This window comes from Nyctereutes procyonoides, unplaced genomic scaffold (assembly GCF_905146905.1).
Source record: "Nyctereutes procyonoides isolate TBG_1078 unplaced genomic scaffold, NYPRO_anot_genome, whole genome shotgun sequence".
NCBI classification, from domain to species: Eukaryota; Metazoa; Chordata; class Mammalia; order Carnivora; family Canidae; genus Nyctereutes; species Nyctereutes procyonoides.
Window position 1 is genome coordinate 84,190,637 of NW_026575140.1, and position 22,189 is coordinate 84,212,825.

General features: G+C 37.3%; 1 protein-coding gene across 2 annotated transcripts in view; it reads right to left on the reverse strand.

Annotated features, from left to right (window-relative positions):
• Positions 1–22,189, reverse strand: part of ARHGAP32 (Rho GTPase activating protein 32) — a 265,244-nt gene that overhangs the window by 231,311 nt on the left and 11,744 nt on the right. The window contains exon 1 of one of the 2 annotated variants that reach the window (XM_055304939.1): positions 20,277–20,328. The exons of the other annotated variant lie outside the window; for it this stretch is intronic. The gene's annotated coding sequence lies outside the window, so the exon portion shown is untranslated. Of the gene's footprint in view, positions 1–20,276; positions 20,329–22,189 lie in introns of those variants that run through there. 2 annotated transcript variants of the gene reach the window in all.

Here is a 22,189-nt window from a genome sequence, read left to right on the forward strand (position 1 = left end):
ACCTGTGCAGCTCAGTTGGTTAGGCGTCTACCTTCAGTTCAGGTCAAGATGCCAGAGTCCTGAGATGGAGACTCACATTGGGCTCCCTGCTCAATGGAGAGTCTACTCCTCCCTCTTCCTTTGCCCCTCCCCTATATTGTAGTCTCTCTCTTGCTCACTCTCTCTCTAAAATAAAAACATAAAGCCTAATAAATAAATAAATAAAAGTAGAAGCTATGTCACTTTCTCATATTAATAGCTCCCAATACTAGTTTAAATGATTCATTAATTCAAAATACTATTTGCTTTTTAAAGTAAAAAATTCAAAACAAATGGACTGGATTTTATAACAACTGGATGGATTTAAAACGTCAGCTAATATTGTCAAATACCTTTGGAAAATGAGAAATAATATATCAAAACCATCAAAATACAAATACATATACACTCAGCAGTCCATGCACATAAAACTACGATATATTATCGTTTATTATGTACCAGCTATATTATACAATATCTTATTTAATTCATACATCAACCCTGTCTGGTAGCTAGGTAATACAATACCCATTTTACTCATTAGAAAACAGACTCAAGAGGTTAAATAACTTGTTCAAAATCACAATACTAGTAAGAAAGAATTCAAATTTAAAACAAGTCTAAGGGGGAACCCTGGGTGGCGCAGCAGTTTAGCGCCTGCCTTTGGCCCAGGGCGCGATCCTGGAGACCCGGGATCGAATCCCACGTCGGGCTCCCGGTGCATGGAGCCTGCTTCTCCCTCTGCCTATGTCTCTGCCTCTCTCTCTCTGTGTGACTATCATAAATAAATTAAAAAAATTAAAAAAAATAAAAATAAAACAAGTCTAAGCTCCGAAAAATAAAATAAAATAAAATAAAATAAAATAAAATAAAAAATAAAATAAAACAAGTCTAAGGGGCACTTGGGTGGCTCAGTCATGATCCCGGGGTCAATCGAGCCCTGCATATGACTCCCTGCTCAGTGGGGAGTCTGCTTCCCCCTTGTCCCTCTGCCCCCTCCCCACTCATGACTCATTCTCTCTCTCTCCTTCAAATAAATAAATAAATAAAAATATTTTTAAAAATAAAAATAGAACAAATCTAGGGTCCTTGTTTTATGCACAAGGCATACTGGGGTTCCCAATAACACTAAAAATCATTCTGGTATTTGCTGCGTTTTTTTCCACTCAGGCGTTTAAGTTCAATATAGTTCTCTAATATTTGGAACTGAGATCTTGAACAGAACTTAATCTACAGCTGAAATTTAAGATTGAAATCTTATAAATAGATTCCATAAAACCTAAAAAATGAGACTTACAAAATCAAAGAGTAAATAAATTTGTGAGAATCAGACAATTTTTGCCATCCCTCAGGTTTAGCACAATGTCATAGAAAAGATTAACTTACAGCTAGCACAAGAAACTATTTTAAGCAAAAGCTACTTGATACCAAATCATAATTCTGTAGTTCCCTAGTTGTTCCTATTCTTAAACACTTACATTTTCATTTTACTTATTCCAGTACATAGATGAAAATAAATAAATATTGATGACAAGAGCGTATCTCAGATTGAAAGAAATATAAATCTCCTTTTGTTTATCAATCATTCGTCCATTAAACAAGTATTTACTGGCCATGTATTATGTTCTAGCTAGTGGGAATACTTCAGAAAACAGCACCCTGCTCTCTTGGAGTTTACATTCTAGTGAGGAAGGCAAACGTTCTTAAGACGTGTACTTGTGGGGTGGTGACAAATGCTTTAAGCCTGTGAAAGGGAATGGAGACTACCTAGGACTGCCCCTTTACAGAGAGCAATCAGAGAAACCTCTGTGAGGAGGAGACCTGTGAACAGAGATCAGAGTCCTGAACTGAGAAAATTCGTAAATACTTTTGGAAAGTCCATCTAAGCAGGGAGAACCACACCTGCAAAGACCCTGGGGCAGGGGCAGCTTGATGGCTGGTGTGCAATAGGGTAAATGGAGCGACAGGAGGGAAAGCTCCAGAAATAGGGCCAGACCATGGAGGGATTCTCAAGCTGTGCTAAGAACTCCTGAAATAGGAAGCCACTGAGAGGTTTTTGTAAAAAAGGAACATGACTTCCTTATTAGTCAAGAGGATTACTCTGGCTGTTACATAAAGACTAGTCCAGAGCACGGCACAAATCAAACAAGACCAGTTTAGGAGCATTGCTTTGGGTTAGTCAAGGAAACAATGGTTATTTACGCGAGAGTAGCAGCAACAGAAGTGAGGAATGGCCTGATTCATGATGTATTTTGAAGGTAGGGACAACAGTTTGTTGATGTAGTGGGTATGAGCCAGAGAGAAAGAGTCAGAGCTGACCTCAAGGTTTTTGATAACTCAAGGTAATTTTGAATTTTCTCAATAATAGGTCTAATTCTTCCTGTAAGCTTGGGTAAAATCAATTCACCCTGAATCTCCCACCTCAGAGGCCAAACAGCCATGGGATTTACTTAGAGTCCCTGCAAACTCTGAGGACACAGAGCACCTTTATGTTAAGGAATTCCTACTTCTTTTATACCCTCTCAGGTATAATTCCCAACAACCAAACTAAGTAAATGGTGCCTTTACTCTTTCATGTCCCTTCTTTTCCACCTTCTTCTTATTTCTCAAGACCCAGTAAGAAAAAAAAAGTTACACAGTGAGGAAGCAAGTACTGAGTGGAGAACTCCAGGGATGGTGACTCTTCAGTGATTCCCCAGCAGCTGAGTTTACTCATCACTGGCTGTTCCAATACTGCCACCGCAGAACCATAAATGTCACTAACAGGTGCTTTCACGCACGTTTAAGATTACTCTGGTACTATGACACCAACTGTCTTTTCATAGAACTTACTATAAACACACATACACATACACACACACACACACACACACACACACACACACACCTAAGAAACACAAGATTTTTCAACAGTGCGATAAAATGTTATCTCTACCAGAAAAAAAAAAATCCTTAGCATGTTACACACCTTATTAAATAGTACTGACTCTGCTTTTCCAGTCTGGTCTTTCTACCTCTAGCCTTCGCCCTTTTATTGTGGATAATACTCTCCTTTGGCTAACTTTTTTTGTAAACATTGATTCTGCATTACGACATACAGTAAGCACTGCACGGGATAATCTCATTTATTCATCACAACAGCTCTCTATCTACCCCCATTTTGTAGATGAAACTCATGACTGATCAGGCTACCAAGAGTGACAGAGCCAGACATCCCAGGACTTAAGACTCCAGAGCTCGGGCAGCCCGGGTGGCTCAGCGGTTTAGCGCCGCCTTCGGCCCAGGGCCTGATCCTGGAGACCTGGGATCGAGTCCCGAGTCCTGCTTCTCTCTCTGCCTCTCTCTCTCTCTCTCTCTCTATCTCTCTCTCTCTCTCTCGTAAATAAATAAAATCTTAAAAAAAAAAAGACTCCAGAGCTCATTCTCTTAACTACCATACTAACCACCTTAGTCCACCTATAACAGTCTTCCTAAAACACAAGTAGGGTATTATCAGCAACTGCTTACATAAAATACCTCCAAGTGCTTTTGAACTACTACAAAACAGATTTCAAACTCAGCATGTTAGCCCTAACCTCACCTTCAATCTAACCCTCCTCATTCCCCACATCACTGCTTGGGCATTTTTCCCAATACATTCAAAACTATCCCCACCCCACCACCACCCCCGCTGTGTCCATTCTCACATTAATTCCTCAAACCACCCTCAATCTGTGGAAGCCAAGCCATCTCTCTAAAATCCAATTCAAATGCCATGCTTCATGAAATTTTTTTCCAAAAATCAGGATGTACACAGTGTAAAAAAATATAATCAACTTCCCCCCCTCGGAGATCTCATAGCATTTTGTTATTTCTTGGGCAACTGTTGTTTCTATCTTGTTTATATAAATTTCTTCTCTCACCTCTCAGACTAAATTCCATGAGAGGGATTTTGTTTGTAATCTTCAGTTCCTACATATTACTTGCACATACACTGTTTGTAGAATTAAATCTGGTCATAAAAATGTAAGATTTTAAAGATGTGGGTCCCAACTGCCAACTGCACTTGTTGAGGAATAATTCCTATCTTAAAATTTGACTTTCAGATCACCAAAACCCAGATCACCAAAACCCATCAAATGCTTATTCCATGTTATTTAATTCCTACACTATGAGGGCATTCCCCACATTTATAGTTAACAATGGCTAGTCAATCAATCAATCTCCTCCTTACTAAGAAAGGAACATTTAATAGCATGATACATGAAATATTCTCTCCAGATCCAATTTTATATTCTCTATTTTTTCCATGTATGAACATTCTTAAAAATACAGCTAGGGAATACAATTTAAAGACAACTGTACTGATAGTGATCCAATTTTTTATAATGCTAAATAACTTTATAATATTAATAATGTAAATTAACCTTGAAATACCATTTAAACTAAGTGTAACTTTTTTAATGATATAACAATGTTTTTCTCAGTATAATTTAAATGCCTCCTTTAAAGAATGGCAAAAAAAATGTGCAGTCATCTTTAACCCGCCAGACCACAGCTCCATTTGAGGCCAACTAATTCCATCACGTGTCACAATGCTGCCAACCTCTCTTGATCACTGCCTCCAAAGTGAACCCCACACTTTTCTTATGCTCCTCTGTATTAACCTGTTCTCCTTCCCTCTGCTGACTACCTCCTCGACTCTGTCCAGTGATCCCTCAGGAAACTTGTTCCTTGTGAGTAATTTCCCTACATTCTCAACCTCTCCACAGAACACACACCTACTCTGTCTGACCTCAGCGGTTACTAGGCAAATTTCCAGGTGAGTATGCAGTAACTTAGCACAATAGCTACTACTGCACACTATGGAGTCAGACTGCCTGGAATTCCATTTCCAGTTCAAACATTACTAGCTATGTGAACTTGGGGGAAAAAATCCTAATCAAGCCAACGAGCTTCTATTCCACAACATGCCCCTAAAATGTCCTGCCTCTGTGAATGTCTACTGAAATGACCATTCCAGAACTGTACTATCCATCCTTCAGCAGACTCATCTCAAGTCCTTTCCTTTTCTACAAGTTTTCCTCATACTTCAACAAATCCCCCATAGTACCCTTCTTACCAGATACTTATACTACCTATAAATATAATCTTAGTTGAGTATCCATAAGGACACAGTCTACAGGATTTATCTCTGAATTTCTTGAGACACAACACAAGACCTTGTATAAGTATTATATATCTGTGAATCAAATAAGATATAAATAATCTGCTTGGTTATATGAATTTCTTTTTTCCACTCTCTCAAGCCCCAAACACTTGAACATGAGATTTATATTTTCTTTTATGTTTTTTAGTCATCACGATCATAAGAAACCACTGCAATACATCTTACCTATCTTTAATAAAAACTGAGAAAAAGTCTTAAGTCTACAAAAAGCCAATTTTATGTAAATTTTGAAGACTATACTTAAAAGCAACACTTCAGGAGAGGAAGTAAAAAGGAATGTGCCTGGAGAAGGTTGGGAAGCCAAAAGAGAACATAATGTATCGCTCAAGTCCGTGGTTACGAAAATGGATTTAAGAGACATTCCTTAGTCTGAATTCTGGCTCCACTATTTACCATAACTGCAGCTTTATGCGATCTGAAGAGAAACCATGAGCACTGGGTGTTATTCTGTATGTTGGTAAATCGAACACCAATAAAAAGTAATTTATTAAAAAAATAAAATAAAATAAAAATGAAAAAAAAAACTGCAGCTTTAGGCAAATTTTTTAACTTCTCTAACTCTTTATTTCCCCACCCATAAAATGAAGATACTGGCACCTCTGAGTTATGAGGAAAAAAAGAAAATCACATATACAAAAAGCATAGGTGGGTACCTGGAGCATAGATTACACATCTGATAAACATTAGAAAAAAATAGTTTATTTTAAACAAAAGACATAGATGCACAGTAACTTACACCACATTAAAACTTCATTAGATTTTCTTTTATAAGAAAAATGAAATTTGCAGAACACATTAAGACAGTCAATTCTGATACTATAAATTTAACAAATAAACTGGATAGTCTACTGGATTTAACAAAAAATAGAGTCCATGTAACTAACAAGCTCTTACAAAGAAACCCTTCAAAGTCATAGCACAATAATTTTGGCTGAATTATTCAACAACAAAAAACCCTGTAACAAACTAAATCCAAGGCACTGCCTTTCTAGAAAAAGATAAAATAAGAAAGTATTCAAGGATGTCTAAATGAATTTAGATAATGTCTAAATATGGTAAATGAAGCACTACCAGTAAAAGCATAATACTTAGAAATACAGTAGTGAACATTAGGGAGAAAAAGCCAAAAGAGTTGACAATGGTTGCCTCGATAGACCAGGAAATGAAGGCCAGATAGAGTTGAGTTAGATGGGATGAGACAGAGTCAGGAAACTGCTGTTCTTCTTTAAAAGTCCCATAGCAATATGAATTTTCTAAATGATGTTCACGATCTGATTAATAAAAATACAAACTAACTGTAAAAGAATTTTTTTTTATTAACTGTTTTACAGGCAGGACCAGGGCTGGATGAGCAAGCGAGGTACCATGGGTATAAAGTTTTAGGAAGCATCATTCTCAACATCGAGCACTTATATACACTTGCCAGACTCTATGAGTGAGTTCCTCCTCCTAGTCCTGTCCAGGACTAGTATTTTAGGAACTCGAATGTCATAAACAAACAGCTGCTATCTACAAATATGTATGAAAAGAAATCGAGAAGATCTTCCTGAATATTAATGATAGTTTTACCTGGGTAGTAAGATTTTTCTGGGTAGTGAGATTTTAGATATAACTTCTGTACCACCAGATTTTTTTAATAATGGACATATATGTAACTTCTTTTAAAATAAAAAAAGTTCAGCTCCCCATTTACCCCTACTAGCAGCACATACACCCACACATTCTCCCATGACAACTTTATTTACTTCAGGCTTCATCTGACGCATCTATGGATATGATTTACAAATCTATATTTTAACGTCTCTGGCCAACCTCTAGATCCCTGCTCTCCCAGGTTCCAACTCCCCATTGCCAATTGCCTCCTAAAGAGCACCAACTCAAAGATTCACTGACAACTAAAAATAAATCAGTAAAAAAATATCATTTGTCCACATACACAAGCTCACCCTCTTTATCTCCTAATATATATTAGGTATGATAAGTACAGTAAGTCCCCAAGTCATTCGTGTATAAAACCTAAAAGTCAGAGTATCTAGGTGGCTCAGCATGTTGGGCTCCTGGCTCTTGATTTCAGCTGGGGTCGTGATCTCAGAGCCCTGGGGTGGACCCCACATTGGGCTCCACACTCCAAGCGGAGTCTGCTTAAGGACTCTCTCTCTCCCTCTCCCTCTGCTCCTTCCCCCACATGCGTTTGCACTCTCTAATAAATAAATCTTAAAAAAAGAAAATTTAAAACCTAAAAGTCGTCTTTAATTTCTACCTCTCCCTATTCCATACAGAAAATTATCAAGCTTGTTGTCCCACTTCTGTAATGCATTTGACATCTAATCTACACTTCATTCCTACAGACACATACTAGTGCGGTCTTCATTACTTTTCCTCTGAAATACCAGTTAACTATTACAGTTCAAGTAAGTAGGATACAGTTCACTGTGCTCAAAACAAACATAAAATATGGCAGAGAATAAGTGAGCAACAAACGTTTCTTGAATGAATGGGAAAAGAAAGGTCTTCCCATTTCCCTACTTCCACCTCTCCTACATCCACCAAATAATTTTGCAATTACTCAATCTTCCCAAAAGATAACTCTTATCAGGTCATAAAAGCCATCATCTACCAATGTTATGTAAATAAAATAAAAACTCCACAGTTTGGCATTCAAATCATTCCAGTATGGGGACTCTCCCTCCCTCCTCAGCCTTATCTTCCTGTAATTCTTTCTACAATATATGTGCTCTATTTTCCAAACTCTGTGTCTGCTCACGCACCCCAAGAAATAGCATCTCTTCTAGGTTTACCTTTCAAAATTCTACGTAACCTTCAAAGCTCAGTGAAAATGTCACTTTTCCACCTCCACAAACCCAAAGTAATCTTTGATCATCCCTACGTTAGAACTCTCATAGTATTTTGTAACTTTCTCGCATCACTTACCACATACTGATCTGTAATTATGTATAATATATTTATAAATATATATTACAGTCACCACCAAAAGAATTTTAAGTTCCTTGAAACAAGAGCTACAATTTTTGTTTACTTATCTCCCATTACACCTAACAAAATGCCTGGCACAATAAAAGTCTCTGGGAAATGAGAGACCTTTGCATCCATAAAAATAAAACACATATAGTAGTAGCAGCCAAATTTTAGTGCTTTACGTGGGCTAGCTACTACTCTAAGCTATATACATACATGATTTCATTTATTCCTCTCAATGACATGAGGAAGATACTATTATCTCCATTTTACTGATAAAGAAACTGAGGCAGAGAGAGAACTTACTCAAGATTTAACACCTTAATATTCTTAAACTGTATACATAATTCTGCAGCTAATATCTTTCTATCTATAGCTAGCTCCTTGTCTCAGACTACTTCATCAGACTCAAACTTTTAACACTGAGACGGCGTAAGTGTTTAGATGGTTCTTATACTTACTTATAAAGTGCTTTTATAAAAGGACTGACCATTTTATAAAGCCATCAACAATGTATAAGGGCAACAATTTTACTGTTTCTTGTTAGCCAAGCACATCACCCTTTATTACTCATTCTTCTGGTTCAAGTAGGCAAATAATAATATGCATAACTCTTGATTTTGAATAATTGTACTTTTTTTAAATAAGTTTATTTATTTAAGGGACGCCTGGGTGGCTCAGTGGTTGAGTGTCTGCCTTTAGCTCAGGGCGTGATCCTAGGCCCAGGATCGAGTTCACATCAGGCTCCCTGCGACGAGCCTACTTCTCCCTCTGTCTATGTCTCTGCCTCTCTCTCTGACTCTCATGAATAAATAAATAAAAGCTTTTTTAAAAATTTAAAGAACAAAATTTATTTATTTAAGTATTCTCCACACCCAATATGGGGCTCAAACTCATGACCCCAAGACCAAGAGCTACTGGCTAAGCCAGTCAGGTGCCCCTTAAACAACTGCACTCTTAAGGTTTATGACCAGTATTCTGCAGTGGTTATTGCTACTGTCGTGAATTATGTTTTAAAAGACACAGTGCCTAAATAATTTATTGGGAGTTATTTCATAGTATTTACATAAATAAAAGGAAACCAAGCACTCAAATACTCCCTAAACCTCTGATAATATTCCATTCATTCATTTATTCAACAAACCTTTGTTGACAGCCCACCAGCATCAGGTACTATACTAGTCCCTGGACATAAATCAATAAAATACAATCCCTGCCTTCAAAGGGATCACAGTTTTTTAAACATAAGAGTCAACTTAAGCTTTGGTGAGTTGGTTCATAGATCAGAAACTAACTTAAAAAGAGGTCACTCTGAAGTCAGTTTTAGTACTGATTCTAACTGAAAGTGTTTAAATTTCATATAGAGAAACACTCAAATGTGGCAGAACTTAAAAAGGGTCAAAGAAGTTCAAATAAAGGGAGTCCAAAAATAAAAGTCTTCAGTTAGAAAAAGTAATGGCTGAGACAAAACAATCTATAAAAGCATGGATGGTACACAGATTGGAGTACATCAAATCTAAAACCATCAAATCCTTTGATGATACATAAAATAAATAGGAAAAAGGTGAAACTTGTACTTCCTACAGAAAGAAATAAACTTTTGAAAACCAGTATCTCAAAATATAATAGAGGTATAACATGAACCCAAAGGTTCTAGGGGGAAAAACTGAGACAAAGCTATAAATCATTTAACTGCTCAAAGAAACGGCAATACTTAACCTTTACCGTACTATCAGAGATGAAAGCCAGGCGCTCCCATAGCAGTAGCACTATTTTTAACTGTAAATCACTAGTGGCAATCAAATACTGAGATTAAACCTTTGGTCTGGTCCATTCTAGCCATTTCTAATTCAATCCTCTGGCTCTGTGGGCATTTCAAACTAATTTTTCAGGGTGATCAATCATAACACTGGAATGGATTTTTAAAGGAGCCTGTCCTTTGTCCAACCTATCAGCGTCTCAAACTCATCTCTACCAACACCATGCTACTAAAATGGGCTTTTTACAAGAAAACATATATCATAACATCAAAGTTTAGATCTGGAACTTGATAAAGGCTAACTTCATTTTCAGTTCAAAGGGAGCATTTCCCCCACTCAGCGCCCCTGTCTTCTCACCCAGGTCTATCTTCTATCAAAAATACACTGACATGCTAGGGTTGATTCTTTTTTTTTTTTAAGATTTTATTTATTTATTCATGAGAGACACACAGAGAAAGACAGGGAGAGACACAGGCAGAGGGAGAAGCAGGCTCCACACAGGGAGCCTGATGTGGGACCCGATCCCAGGACCCCAGGATCATGCCCTGAGCCAAAGGCAGACACTCAACTGCTGAGCCACCCAGGCGTCCTTTTTTTTTTTTTTTAAGATTTTATTTATTTCTAGGGTTGGTTTTTATTCGTCATTCCCCTACAAGTCCAGCAATGCTTTGCATCTAGCAAATAGTTAATAAGCTATATGAAATAGATTTAAAAACAGCAATAAAATGCTTATTCCACTATTCTCAGAAGTGAATAGACAATTATCACACTTGCATGTAAATGATCCATGGCTAAAGATCAAGATGTTTATACACTAAAAAATGTAAATGATCAGGGGCACCTAGTGGCTCAGTCAGGTGAGCATCTGCCTTCAGCTCAGGTCATGATCCCAGGGTACTGGGATCCAGCTGCTGGATGTGAGCAGTTGGCTTCTCCCTCTCCCTCGCCTCGCCCCGCCCCCCACCACCCATCATGCATGCTCTTGTGCACACGTGCTCTCTCTCAAATAATTTTTTTTTTATGTAAAGGATCAGCAGATTACCCATCCTTCTTGGGGCCTAAGACTTAGAGAACCCCTCTCTGCCTTCTGCTGCACACCAGAGGAAAGAGGGTTCCAGTTCCAGGATCTAAGAAGATCCTGAACTTACCTCCCACAAACACAGTGAATCTACAGCTACATATGGAACAATTTCCTCCCAAAAAACCCTGAAGTCTGATTGAGTGATGACTATACATCAGGTAACTGAGAAGAAAACCACATCAAAGTGGAACACCTGAGTGGCTCAGTGGCTGAGTATCTGCCTTCAGCTCAGGTCCTCCCCATGGGGAGTCTGCTTCTCCCTCTGCCTATGTCTCTGCCTCTCTCTCTGTGTCTCTCATGAATAAATAAATAAAATCTTTGAAAAAAAAAAAAGAAAAGAAAAACAGGTTACCACATCAAAGCAGGTAAGAGAGGCTGGGACATAATCTCACTATAAACTCCACCTTCAGAGCTGCAACCCATAGCCAAAAAGAATGAAAAGTTCAAACTCCATAGCAGACACCCCAACTTCTTAGATCTGCACTTGACAAGCGACCAAAATATCTAATTTTGAAACCAACAGGGCCCATATCCTGAGACTACAAGACAGCAGTGATCTGAGAAACTGTTCTTAAGGAGCTCAGAGGCATAGACTCACCTAGCCCCAGGGCTCAGCTCAGAGGCAGACAATTGTGTCTGTGTCCTCACTGTGTCTGTGTCCTGACTGAAGGCAGCACCTGCTTACATTAAAAAGCTCAGCCTGAGGAGCAGGCATTAAATTTAGCACACATCTGGGAGCCTGCTGGAACACTCTCTGGGGATGGAGAACAGCAAGCGCCATCTTTACACTCACCCTTTGCCATGCTCCTTAGCATCAGTATCTCCAGAGGTCACCTTTTCATGCATCTAGTACCTGATTTCTGTGGCTGCTGCCCAGGGAATGCCCCTCCATCATCTGGCTCTATAGACCAGGGGAGCTTGCATTCCTGGTCACATGGGACTGTTTTGGTATCACCCAAAAAGGAGCTCATACTCCTGTCTAGCACTCCAATCTTTACGACTGCTTTCAAGAGTCACCTCTACACTGCCTGGCTCTCATAGAAAGTGGAGGTTATGCTCATGGGTCCCACAGGACTATAACCAACAGAGTTCTTAAACACCTACAACCCCAAGGGCACTGCAAGAGGCAACAAATCCAGGAGCTCTGTCTTTCTGAGGAGGCCTATTACCTAACCATCCTAACTGTGGCCTAAGGGATAGGCTTCTAATTAAACACACATCTAGAGGTCTATTGTAATCCTTTCCAGACACCCTGGAGGAAGAATGGGCACTACGTTCACATTCACCCTCTACCACGCTCCCAAGCTACACTGTCTCCAGGATGGGAACCATACATATCTCTGGTGCCCAGTTTTTATACCTGATGTCCAAGATACACCCCTTAATCGCTTGGCTCTGGTGGACTGATGGGCTTGCATTCCTGGATTACACAAGACTGTGGCAATTGGAGGGGGAAAGACATAAAAGGCATGCAAAATGGAAAGAAAGAAGTAAAACTGTCACTATGTGCAGATGGCATAACACTATATACGGAAAATCCTAAAGACACCATTAAAAAACTGTTAGGACTAATAAATTAATTCAGCAAAATTGAAGGATAAAAGACCAACATGCAAAAATCTGTTGCATTTCTTTACACTAATAATGAACTATAAGAAAGAGAAATTACGGGATCCCTGGGTGGCGCAGTGGTTTAGCGCCTGCCCTTGGCCCAGGGCGCGATCCTGGAGACCCGGGATCAAATCCCACGTCGGGCTCCCGGTGCATGGAGCCTGCTTCTCCCTCTGCCTGTGTCTCTGCCTCTCTCTCTCTCTCTGTGTGTGTGTGTGTGTGACTATCATAAATAAATAAAAATTTTTAAAAAAATGAAAGTAAGAAAGAGAAATTAGGAAAACACTCCCATTTACAATCGTATCAAAAAAATATTAAACACCTATGAACAAATTTAACCAAGGAGGTGAAAGACCTGTATATTAAAAACTACAAGTACTGAAAGTAATTGAAGAAGACACAACAAATACATAGAAAGATATTCCATGCTCATGGATCAGAAGAATTAATAATACTAAAATGTCCATACTACTCAAGGCAGTAACATAAATTCAATGCAATTCTGGCATTCTTTACATAAACAGAACAAATAATCCTGAAGTTGTATGGAACCAAAAAGGAGCCCAAATAGGCAAAACAATCTAGAAAAAGAAGCACAAAGCTGGAGGTATCACATTTCCTGATTTCTAACTATATTACAAAGCAATAGCAATTAAAACAGATCAGTGGAGCAGAACAGACAGCCCAGAAATAGCCTTATGTATATACAGCCAACTAATTTGCAACAAAGGTAACAAGTCCAAACAGTGGGGAAAGGACAGCCTTCTCAATAAATGGTGTTGGAAAAACTGAACAGTCACATGCAAAAGAGTGAAACTGAACACCTTTTTTACACCACACACAAAAATTAACTCAAAATGGATTAGAAACTTGAAGTGCGAGATCTGAAACCATAAAACTCCTAGTAGCAAACATAGGCAGTAAGCTCCATGACATAGGTTTTGGTATAATTTGTTGAATCTAACACCAAAAGCAAAAGGAAAAATAAGCAATTGGGACTAAATCAAACTAAAAATTCACTGCCGCCCAGCAAAAGAAACTATCAATAAAATGAAAAGGCAACCTACTAAATAATATAATTGCAAATCATGTATCTGATAAAAGGTTAAAATAAAATCCAAAATACACAAGGAACTAATAAGCTCAACAGAAAATAAAAAAAGAAAAAACTACCACACCACAAACAATCCAATTAAAAAATGGGCAGAAGATCTGAATAGGTATTTTTCCAAAGACATAGAGATGGCCAACAGGTACATAAAAAGATGTTCAGTATTATTAATCATTAGGGAGATGCAAATCAAAACCATAACGAGGTATCACCTCATACCTGTTAGAACTTCTGCTATCAAAAGACAAGAAATAACAAGTGTTGGCAAGGACATGGAGTAAAGTGAACCCTTGTGCACTGCTCCTTGGAATGTAAATTGGTGCAACCACTATGGAAAACAGTATGGAGGTACCTCAAAAAATTAGAAATAGAGCTACCATATGATCCAGCAATTCTATTTTTGGGTAGTTATCCAAAGAAAACAAAAACACTAACTCAAAAAGATATATACACCTCCATATCCATTGTAGCACTATTTATAATAACCAAGATATGGAAAGAACATAAATGTTCATTGATGGATGGATAAAGAAACTGTGATATACACACAATGTAATATTACTCAACCATCAAAAAGAATGAAATCTTGCCATTTGTGACACATGGATGAACCCTGAGAGCATTATCCTAAGTGAAATAAGACAGAGAAAGGTAAAAACTATACGCTCTCTCTTATATCTTAAAAAAAGCAAAAACAAAAACAAGCCCATAGATACTTAGACTAGATTGTCTACAAGAGGGGAAGGCAGTGGGGTGAATAATTTGTTTTGTTTTGTTTTATTTAAATAGACTGAACTTAAAAGTTTTTAATTTAAATATTGTGCAGACCTAGTTCTATCCATTCAAAGTTGGGTATGAGGCAAGTTGCCAGCAGTCATAAGATTTTTAACTGATTAATCAAATTCATTCATAGGTTTGTCTTCACAAACACTCACACTTCCTGTTTGATGACTTCGAAATAACCTGAGATTTTTTAAAAATTTTTAAGAAGACCTCATAAAAAACAAGCAACAAAGGAAGAGAAAAAAAAAAACCACCATTCTGACAATATTTCCACCAGAAGAAAAATGTATCCAATTTTACTAATCTGCCTTCAAAAAGATCTATAAATATCAATTTATTTCATTTTCCACTCCTACATTAAGGGAAGAAAAAGACTTTTTTTTACAACATACAAAAGGTATGATATAGCAATTTTCCATCTATCTATTTTAAAGGGCATTTTTTAACACATTACAACACTGCAAAATTTATAAGCACAGCTTTTGCATTCTAGTGAAAATGCTTTCAGAAAAATAAAAACCTTTGCAAGAGCAAAACAGAACAGAATTACATTTTTTAAAGTATTTCCTACAAATAACTTAGAAAACTTGAAGTATCTGTGGGAAAGGAATGCAGAGGACTAGTTTCTCAATAGCTCCTAAAATTAAACTGAGTCAACAGAAATTTTCCTTTTAATCATGTTTCTATCTTCACTTTAAATTAACCATAAATATGTTTAATAAAAGACAAATGAAGAAACCAAACATCTTCCTTCAAAATTATTTATATCCAATCTGATCAAGTCATAGAATCCAACTGAAAGGAGCTTTGAAAGCTTATTTTAGCCAGCCTATCTAAAATCTAGGGAAAACCAAAAATAAATAAATAAATAAAATAAAATAAAATAAAATAAAATAATAAAAAAATAATAAAATCTAGGGAAAACCTACTTTCTTCTGGAGTCTATATTAGCCTAACATTCCATAATATTGGCCTCATAGTATTTTACACCAAGAATGACTTTTTGGGATCAGGTTCAAAAAGCACTTTTATTTATGTCTTGGCTCTCATTTTCTGATTGCAGTTTTATTTGAAATTTTTTTAATTTACCTCTAACCAAAATCTAATAAATCTAATCGAAAATCATTATACTGGGGCGCCTAGCTGGCCCAGTCAGTAGAGCACACAACTCTTGGACTCCTGGTGGTGAGTTCAAGCCCCACGTTGGATACGGAGATTATTAAAAAGAAGGAAAGGAAGAAATCATTCAACCGTGTTCCATCAGTACCTCAAGAACTCCTATATAAAACATCTTTATAAATGGTGCTTTATACCTCTATCACTCCTCACACCCTTTCATACCTAGGCTAACCAGAACATTTTCCTGCCTTTTTATTTCTTCACTGTGTAGTTGTTGATTCTCTGCACAGATTACATCAAATGCTATATATAAAGCTCATAGCACAGTACCTAGAATGTGAGTCTTCCACTTATCACTATCACTATTACTTGTTTTTCCACAGATTTCCAAAAGCCTGGTTAAATTTTCCCTCTCTTCCTTTTCTTGTGTCTCCTCTACCCCAAAACCCTGCCCAAACAATAGCACTGATGACTTTGGCTGTAGTTAACTATAACCCCATGGCTTTTTCTACTAGAGCTTTGCTTAGCCATATCTTCCTAAACTCAGTTTTACTGTGCACTTACTTTGTACCAGGTGCTGTGCAACACACAGTATAGTGGGTAAAGCTGAGTTCCTCCTGGAGCTTGAAGTCCACTTCCTCCCTCACATGATCATTTACCAAACCAAAGAAAAGGACAACACAATACCACTCAGATTAGCTCTTACAACAAATTATATAGTGCACAGATGACAATAATTTACTGAATTAAATAAGGAGATTAATAGGTACCCATAAAATAAGAGGCACAGTCAAAACGAAACCATTCTAGAATTCATTAAAACAGCACAAAATTTCCAAGATCACCAGTAATGAGTCAAGACACTATGTGGCAAGTTAAAGATATAAGGACCCTATAGAGACACAAAAAAACAGTGACCACTGATTAACCTACAAGTTAAAGAGGATAAGGTTTCGCTGAAAAGACAGTATGTTCCAGGACATTTCTTGCTTTTTAGGAAAAAAATATCACATAAAAGAAAAGAAAACATATATACCAGAGTGGAAATGAACTCAGAGGGATGGATGCTGAAGAATTTCACATATTTATGAAAGGCAATGGACTGGTATTAATACTGAGATTTTTTTATTACTAGTAGAGACTCAAGAAAAGTGGTGCTCATGGCCTCGTCACAACCAGCTGAGACCCTGCTGCTGACTCAGAGTCATACAACCAAAGTGGTTTCCCAAAGTATACTCATTTTCTACCACATGAAAATCTATCCCAAACTGTTTTCCAATATGTGGCGTTTTTGAAGGGCTGCAATTCAAGAGAAAGACTGTAAGAAAAAATATAGCCATAAATGATATCAAACGTATTCATTTGAGCAATGTGACTAAAAAAGGAAACAAATGGAATAATAGAAACACTTGATATCCTCCAAACCTCTTAGCCCTTTTTTAAAAAATGCTTCTTTTTCTGAAAACATCTAGAGGCAGCAATACTAGAGGCAGCCATGCTGGTACTTCTGGAGTCCCATGTGTATCTAGGATTAGATCTCTGCTTTGCCACTTAACTAGCTGTTTAATTTCAGTTAGTCTTCCTCTTTCAAGCCTGTGATACAACCTCCTCTGCAAAAAAGGGAAAAAAGCAAATGTCTGTATTTCTATGGTACTTCTAATAAATCTGCGTAAGAATAATATAACTGTTACCTGCTTTTGGAATTTTATGTTGGTGTCTATTTTCACTAATTACCTTATGCCACTGAAATATAACCTCTAAAATTAATGGATATCTCATTTTACATATTGAATTGCTATTACAAGATATTTATCCCAAAATCCTGAATACCTTTGTTTCTTAATACCAATAGCCAAGATGAATAAAAACTCATCTACAACACAGCTTTAAAACACTAATCAGGTTGAACCTGTGGGGAATTATATAGGCTGTACTGAGAAAACAACGTTATTGCTGAGTAACAACTGGTCCATACAGAACCCTGAGGCCTCATACCCTGCTTCTGTTTATCGTCAGAACTGAAATATCAAAACTCTTTGTTTTGCTGTAATGAATATTCCCACTTTCCATCCCATAGTAGAGTTATTCCTAAGACCATCATATCATAAGCTCTTCAACTATTCAATTCTTGGATACATTTGTGTTTTTGCCAATAGTTTACAGTATCTTTTCATTGTTTTTACAGTTTTATCTATTATGTCTTAAAGAGAAAAACAAGAAGGAAATTAACCTGTGTAAGCACCAAATGTACGGCAGACACTATAAAACTAAGCTATATAGGTTATATCTCATTTAATCTTCAAAACTAAATAAATAAATAAAATAATAATCTTCAAAAATAATCCTGTGAAAAAAATAAAGCAGCCCCCAACACCTCCATCCCCACCAAGATCGCACAGTTGGTCAATGGCAGAGGAGGGTCTGAATCAGGCAATTTTTACTCAAGATTATGCTGCTATTACCTGTGATTTCAGCTTTTTAAAAAATCTTAACTACTTTTTTCTGATTATAAAAATAACCCCTGTTCATTGTCAAAATTCTTACAAGTACAGAAAGATGCAAATAAAAAGGTTAAGAACTATGTGAACTATCTTCCAGAGATAATCTCTGCTTATATTTTAGAGAATCTTTTTCTTTACAAATAGAATCTTAAGTTTCAGGGCTTTTTAATTCTTTACTTTAAGTTGCAATTAATATACAAATATTCTCTAATTGTTAAAATTCAAGTAGGAGTCAAAGCATGCCTTTTCCTGTCTCCAATTGCAGTCACTGCCATTAATAATTTGACAAGCCAGACCTTTTTTCTATGCCTTCACATGCCTATATATGAATATAAATATGATTCATTTTTTTTAAGATTTTATTTGTTCATGAGAGACACAGAGAGAGCCAGAGACACAGGCAGAGGGAGAAGCAGGCTCCATGCAGGAAACCCAACATGGGACTCGATCAGCTCCAGGATCACACCCTGGGCTGAAGGCAGTGCAAAACCGCTGAGCCACCCAGGCTGCCTTAAATATGATTCATTTAATGCATTTTTATAAATATCTTACTTTTTTCTGTGTGTGCGTTATATACTACAACTTGCTTTTTTGCATTTAATGTGGTTTGATGATCTTTCCAGGTGTGTATATATAAGGTCTAATTTATGTTTTACTTGCTATTATCTAATACAGCTCAACTTGTTGCAGAGTTCTTCCTCTCACTTTTATATCATGGTTTTCTCTTCTTATTAAATAATCTTCAGAAATAAACTTTATAAATAGATAACATTCCTCTATATGGATACAGCATAATTATTTTTTTGTTGGACATTATGATTTATTAAATTTTCACCATTAGACATAATACTACACTGAGTATTTTTGGTTAAATCTTTTTGTACATGTTACATTACTTTCAAGATCCTAAAAGTGGAATTACTAGGCCAAAAGTAACATTTCAAGACTCCTGATACACATTCCTAAAATGCCCCTCAGAAAAAATCACACCATTTCACTGTATGAATTCCATTACATTATTTTCGCCTTTTAAAAAGTCATTTATTCAAGAAACAGATGTTAAGAAGTCATACTAAATGCTAAAATCTAACCTCAAATTTGGCTTAGATCCAGAAAATACATTATTATTTAAACTAGCAAGTTGTTACAGGGCTCTCTACTCAGTGGGGAGCCTGCTTCTCCCTCCCCTCTGCTGCTCCCCCTGCTTGTGCTCTCTCTCTCTCCCTCCCTCTGTCAAAAAAAAAAAAAATCCTTAAAGAAAAACCCTTTAAACCAGCAAGTTGTGATTTCTTAGATATTGGTGAAGATTCTACCACAGTAGACAGGAAAGTAAGTTGACCCTATCTTGATGAGGCACCCACTAAGTAACTCCAAAGCTGATGGTGATAAGATAATGAAGTTAGCAAAGACACCAATACTTGTATCTGGTTAACAGACTCCTTTTCTCAAGCATCTTTCCCTTAATGAAATATGATGTGCTCCAATAGTCCTGACTGTCGAATACAATTCTGTTAAATGAGTCATTTTTCCATCAGCCCACAACACAAAATCTTGGAACAGTTTCACTAAGAAGAAAATGTGCCTCTGAATGTAAAAACCACATGGCATAAAACAGTAAACTTTTAAAAATAAGTGGAATATATGAACACATGAAATATATTCAGGAAAGCACAGATAATGACATCTAATTTGCTTAAGCTCAATGTTTAAATCCAACTACATTTTAAGATTATGTATTTGTTACATATCTGACAGAAATAAATCTAATAATCTTGGGACACCTGAGTGTCTCAGTTGGCTGAGCTACTGACTCTCGGATTTGGCTCAGATCACAACTTTTGAGTCGTAAGATCGAGCCCCACATTGGGCTCTGCACTCAGCATGGAGTCTGTTTGAGATACTCTCTCTCCCTTTCCCTTCTGCCCCTCCCCCAGTCTCTCTGTAAAACAAATCTTTTAAAAAGTTTTTTTTAAAAAAAGAAATATTTCTAATAATCTTATTGAAACATATCTATAATACGTGAATGCCACATATTTGTAACTAAAATATTATCTAAGAAGTAGAGTAGAAAATATTGAAAGTTTAAAACAACAAAGGATAGGAGCACCTGTATGGCTCAGTCGTAGAGCATGGGAATCTTGATCTCAGGGTGGAGTTCAAGCCCGTTGGTCATGAAGCCTACTTAAAAAAAAAAAAAAAAAGACAACAAAGGAGCTTTCCCACAAACATTCCAGTGTGATTACATGCCTCACCCTTGTATTGTCACCATTACAGAAAAGAGACCAATGCTAAACTAACATTAACTTTATATGCATGGTATATTTTTACGATCTTTAACATTTTTACCATCCCTTAACACTAATCAGTCTATTTCGACCCTAACAGCATTACTCTTAGCCATAGCCATATCCAGTCTCTGATTATCAACGGAATAAAGCAACAAACCCCACTGAGATGTACTGTCAAAAAACTGGTTGAGAGGCAACAGTGGTCAGTTAAACAGTCCCTGACTAACTACTGTTTTCAGGATGCTGCCTGTACTAATACAGTGCTTTCAATTAACAAGAAATTCCTCAACAAGAAATTCCAACTCATCAAAAATATTTGCTGAACTGGGCAAAATACTGATCACCATTACAAACTAGTTATTTCTAGTAACCCCCTCCCCCCCAAAAAAAAGCAACAGAGTAAGTGAAATATTCCAGGAAAGTGTTAATAGGAACCAGTCATTAGGTATCAACGGCAGAACAAGTCTTCCAAATTCAACTGTGTAAGACAAACAAGATTTAAGCGTGTTTGTATTTGGGGTGCCTGAGTGGCTCAGTCGGTTAACATCTGACTCTTGATCTCAGCTCAAATCTTGATCCCAGAGTCATGAGTTAAAGTCCCATGTTGGGCTCCATGCTGGGTGTGGAGCCTACTTTAAAAAAAAAAAAAAGAGCATACTTGTATTTGAATTAAAGCAAGAATACACCACTATAAAGTAATATGACTGACTCTGCCAGCATGCCTGGAGGTAAATGACTATTAGGTTTAAAAGAACTGCAGTCTTTCTTGGAGGCAGTCTCCTGGATGAAACAATGCTGCCATGGTTTAAAACATTAAAGCCTTTGTAAATGCTACTTTCTTTACCCGGCATGCTTTAAGCCTTTCTCTGGGCCAAACCCTGAACCCAACCAGGGAATATCACCAAGGGAAGCTCCCTGAATTTCCCCATGGGCATCTCAGTAAAATTATTCCAGCTTCAAAATGGAGAAGAATGAACTGCAGTGGAAGAGGTAGAGAGAGGAATGAGGAAGCTGCTACAATAATTGGAAGAGAAAGAGTATCTCTCAGAACTGAAGTATTAGTTGTGAAGATGGAGAGAGGCAGACAAATTTGGCATTGGTTTAAAAGGTGTAAAAGTAGAACTATACAAATAAAATAAGCTCAAGTGTCCTTTGAGGAAGAGACTGAAGAGTCGGAGAGCAAGTTAAGAAGGCAGAGGGAAGATCTTGGAAGTTAGTGGAGAGGAAAATAATGAGAACAGGGAAAGGATGGGCACCAAACCTACCTAACACATCCTCTTAGATGCCTAAGGAGTAATCATCTAAACTTTGGTAAAGATCCATTCCTCTCCATGCTCATTACCTTGCTTTGTTTTTGTTTTTCGTTTTTGGTTTTTTTTTTTTTTTTGAGATTTTATTTATTCATGAGAAACAGAGACACAGGCAGAGGAAGAAGCAGGTTCCCTGTAGGGATCCTGATGTGGGACTCAATCCCAGGACCCCGGAGTCAAGCCCTGAGCCGAAGGCAGACACTCAACCACTGAGCCACCCAGGCATCCCATATATTATTTCTTTTATAGTTAAAATAGTTGTGAACACCTGGGTGGTTGAGTGATTGAGCATCTGCCTTCAGCTCAGGATGTGATCCTGGAGTCCTGGGATTGAGTCCCACATTGGGCTCCCTGCAGGGAGCCTGCTCCCTCTGCCTGTGTCTCTGCCTCTTTCCCTCTCTGTGTCTCTCATGAATAAATAA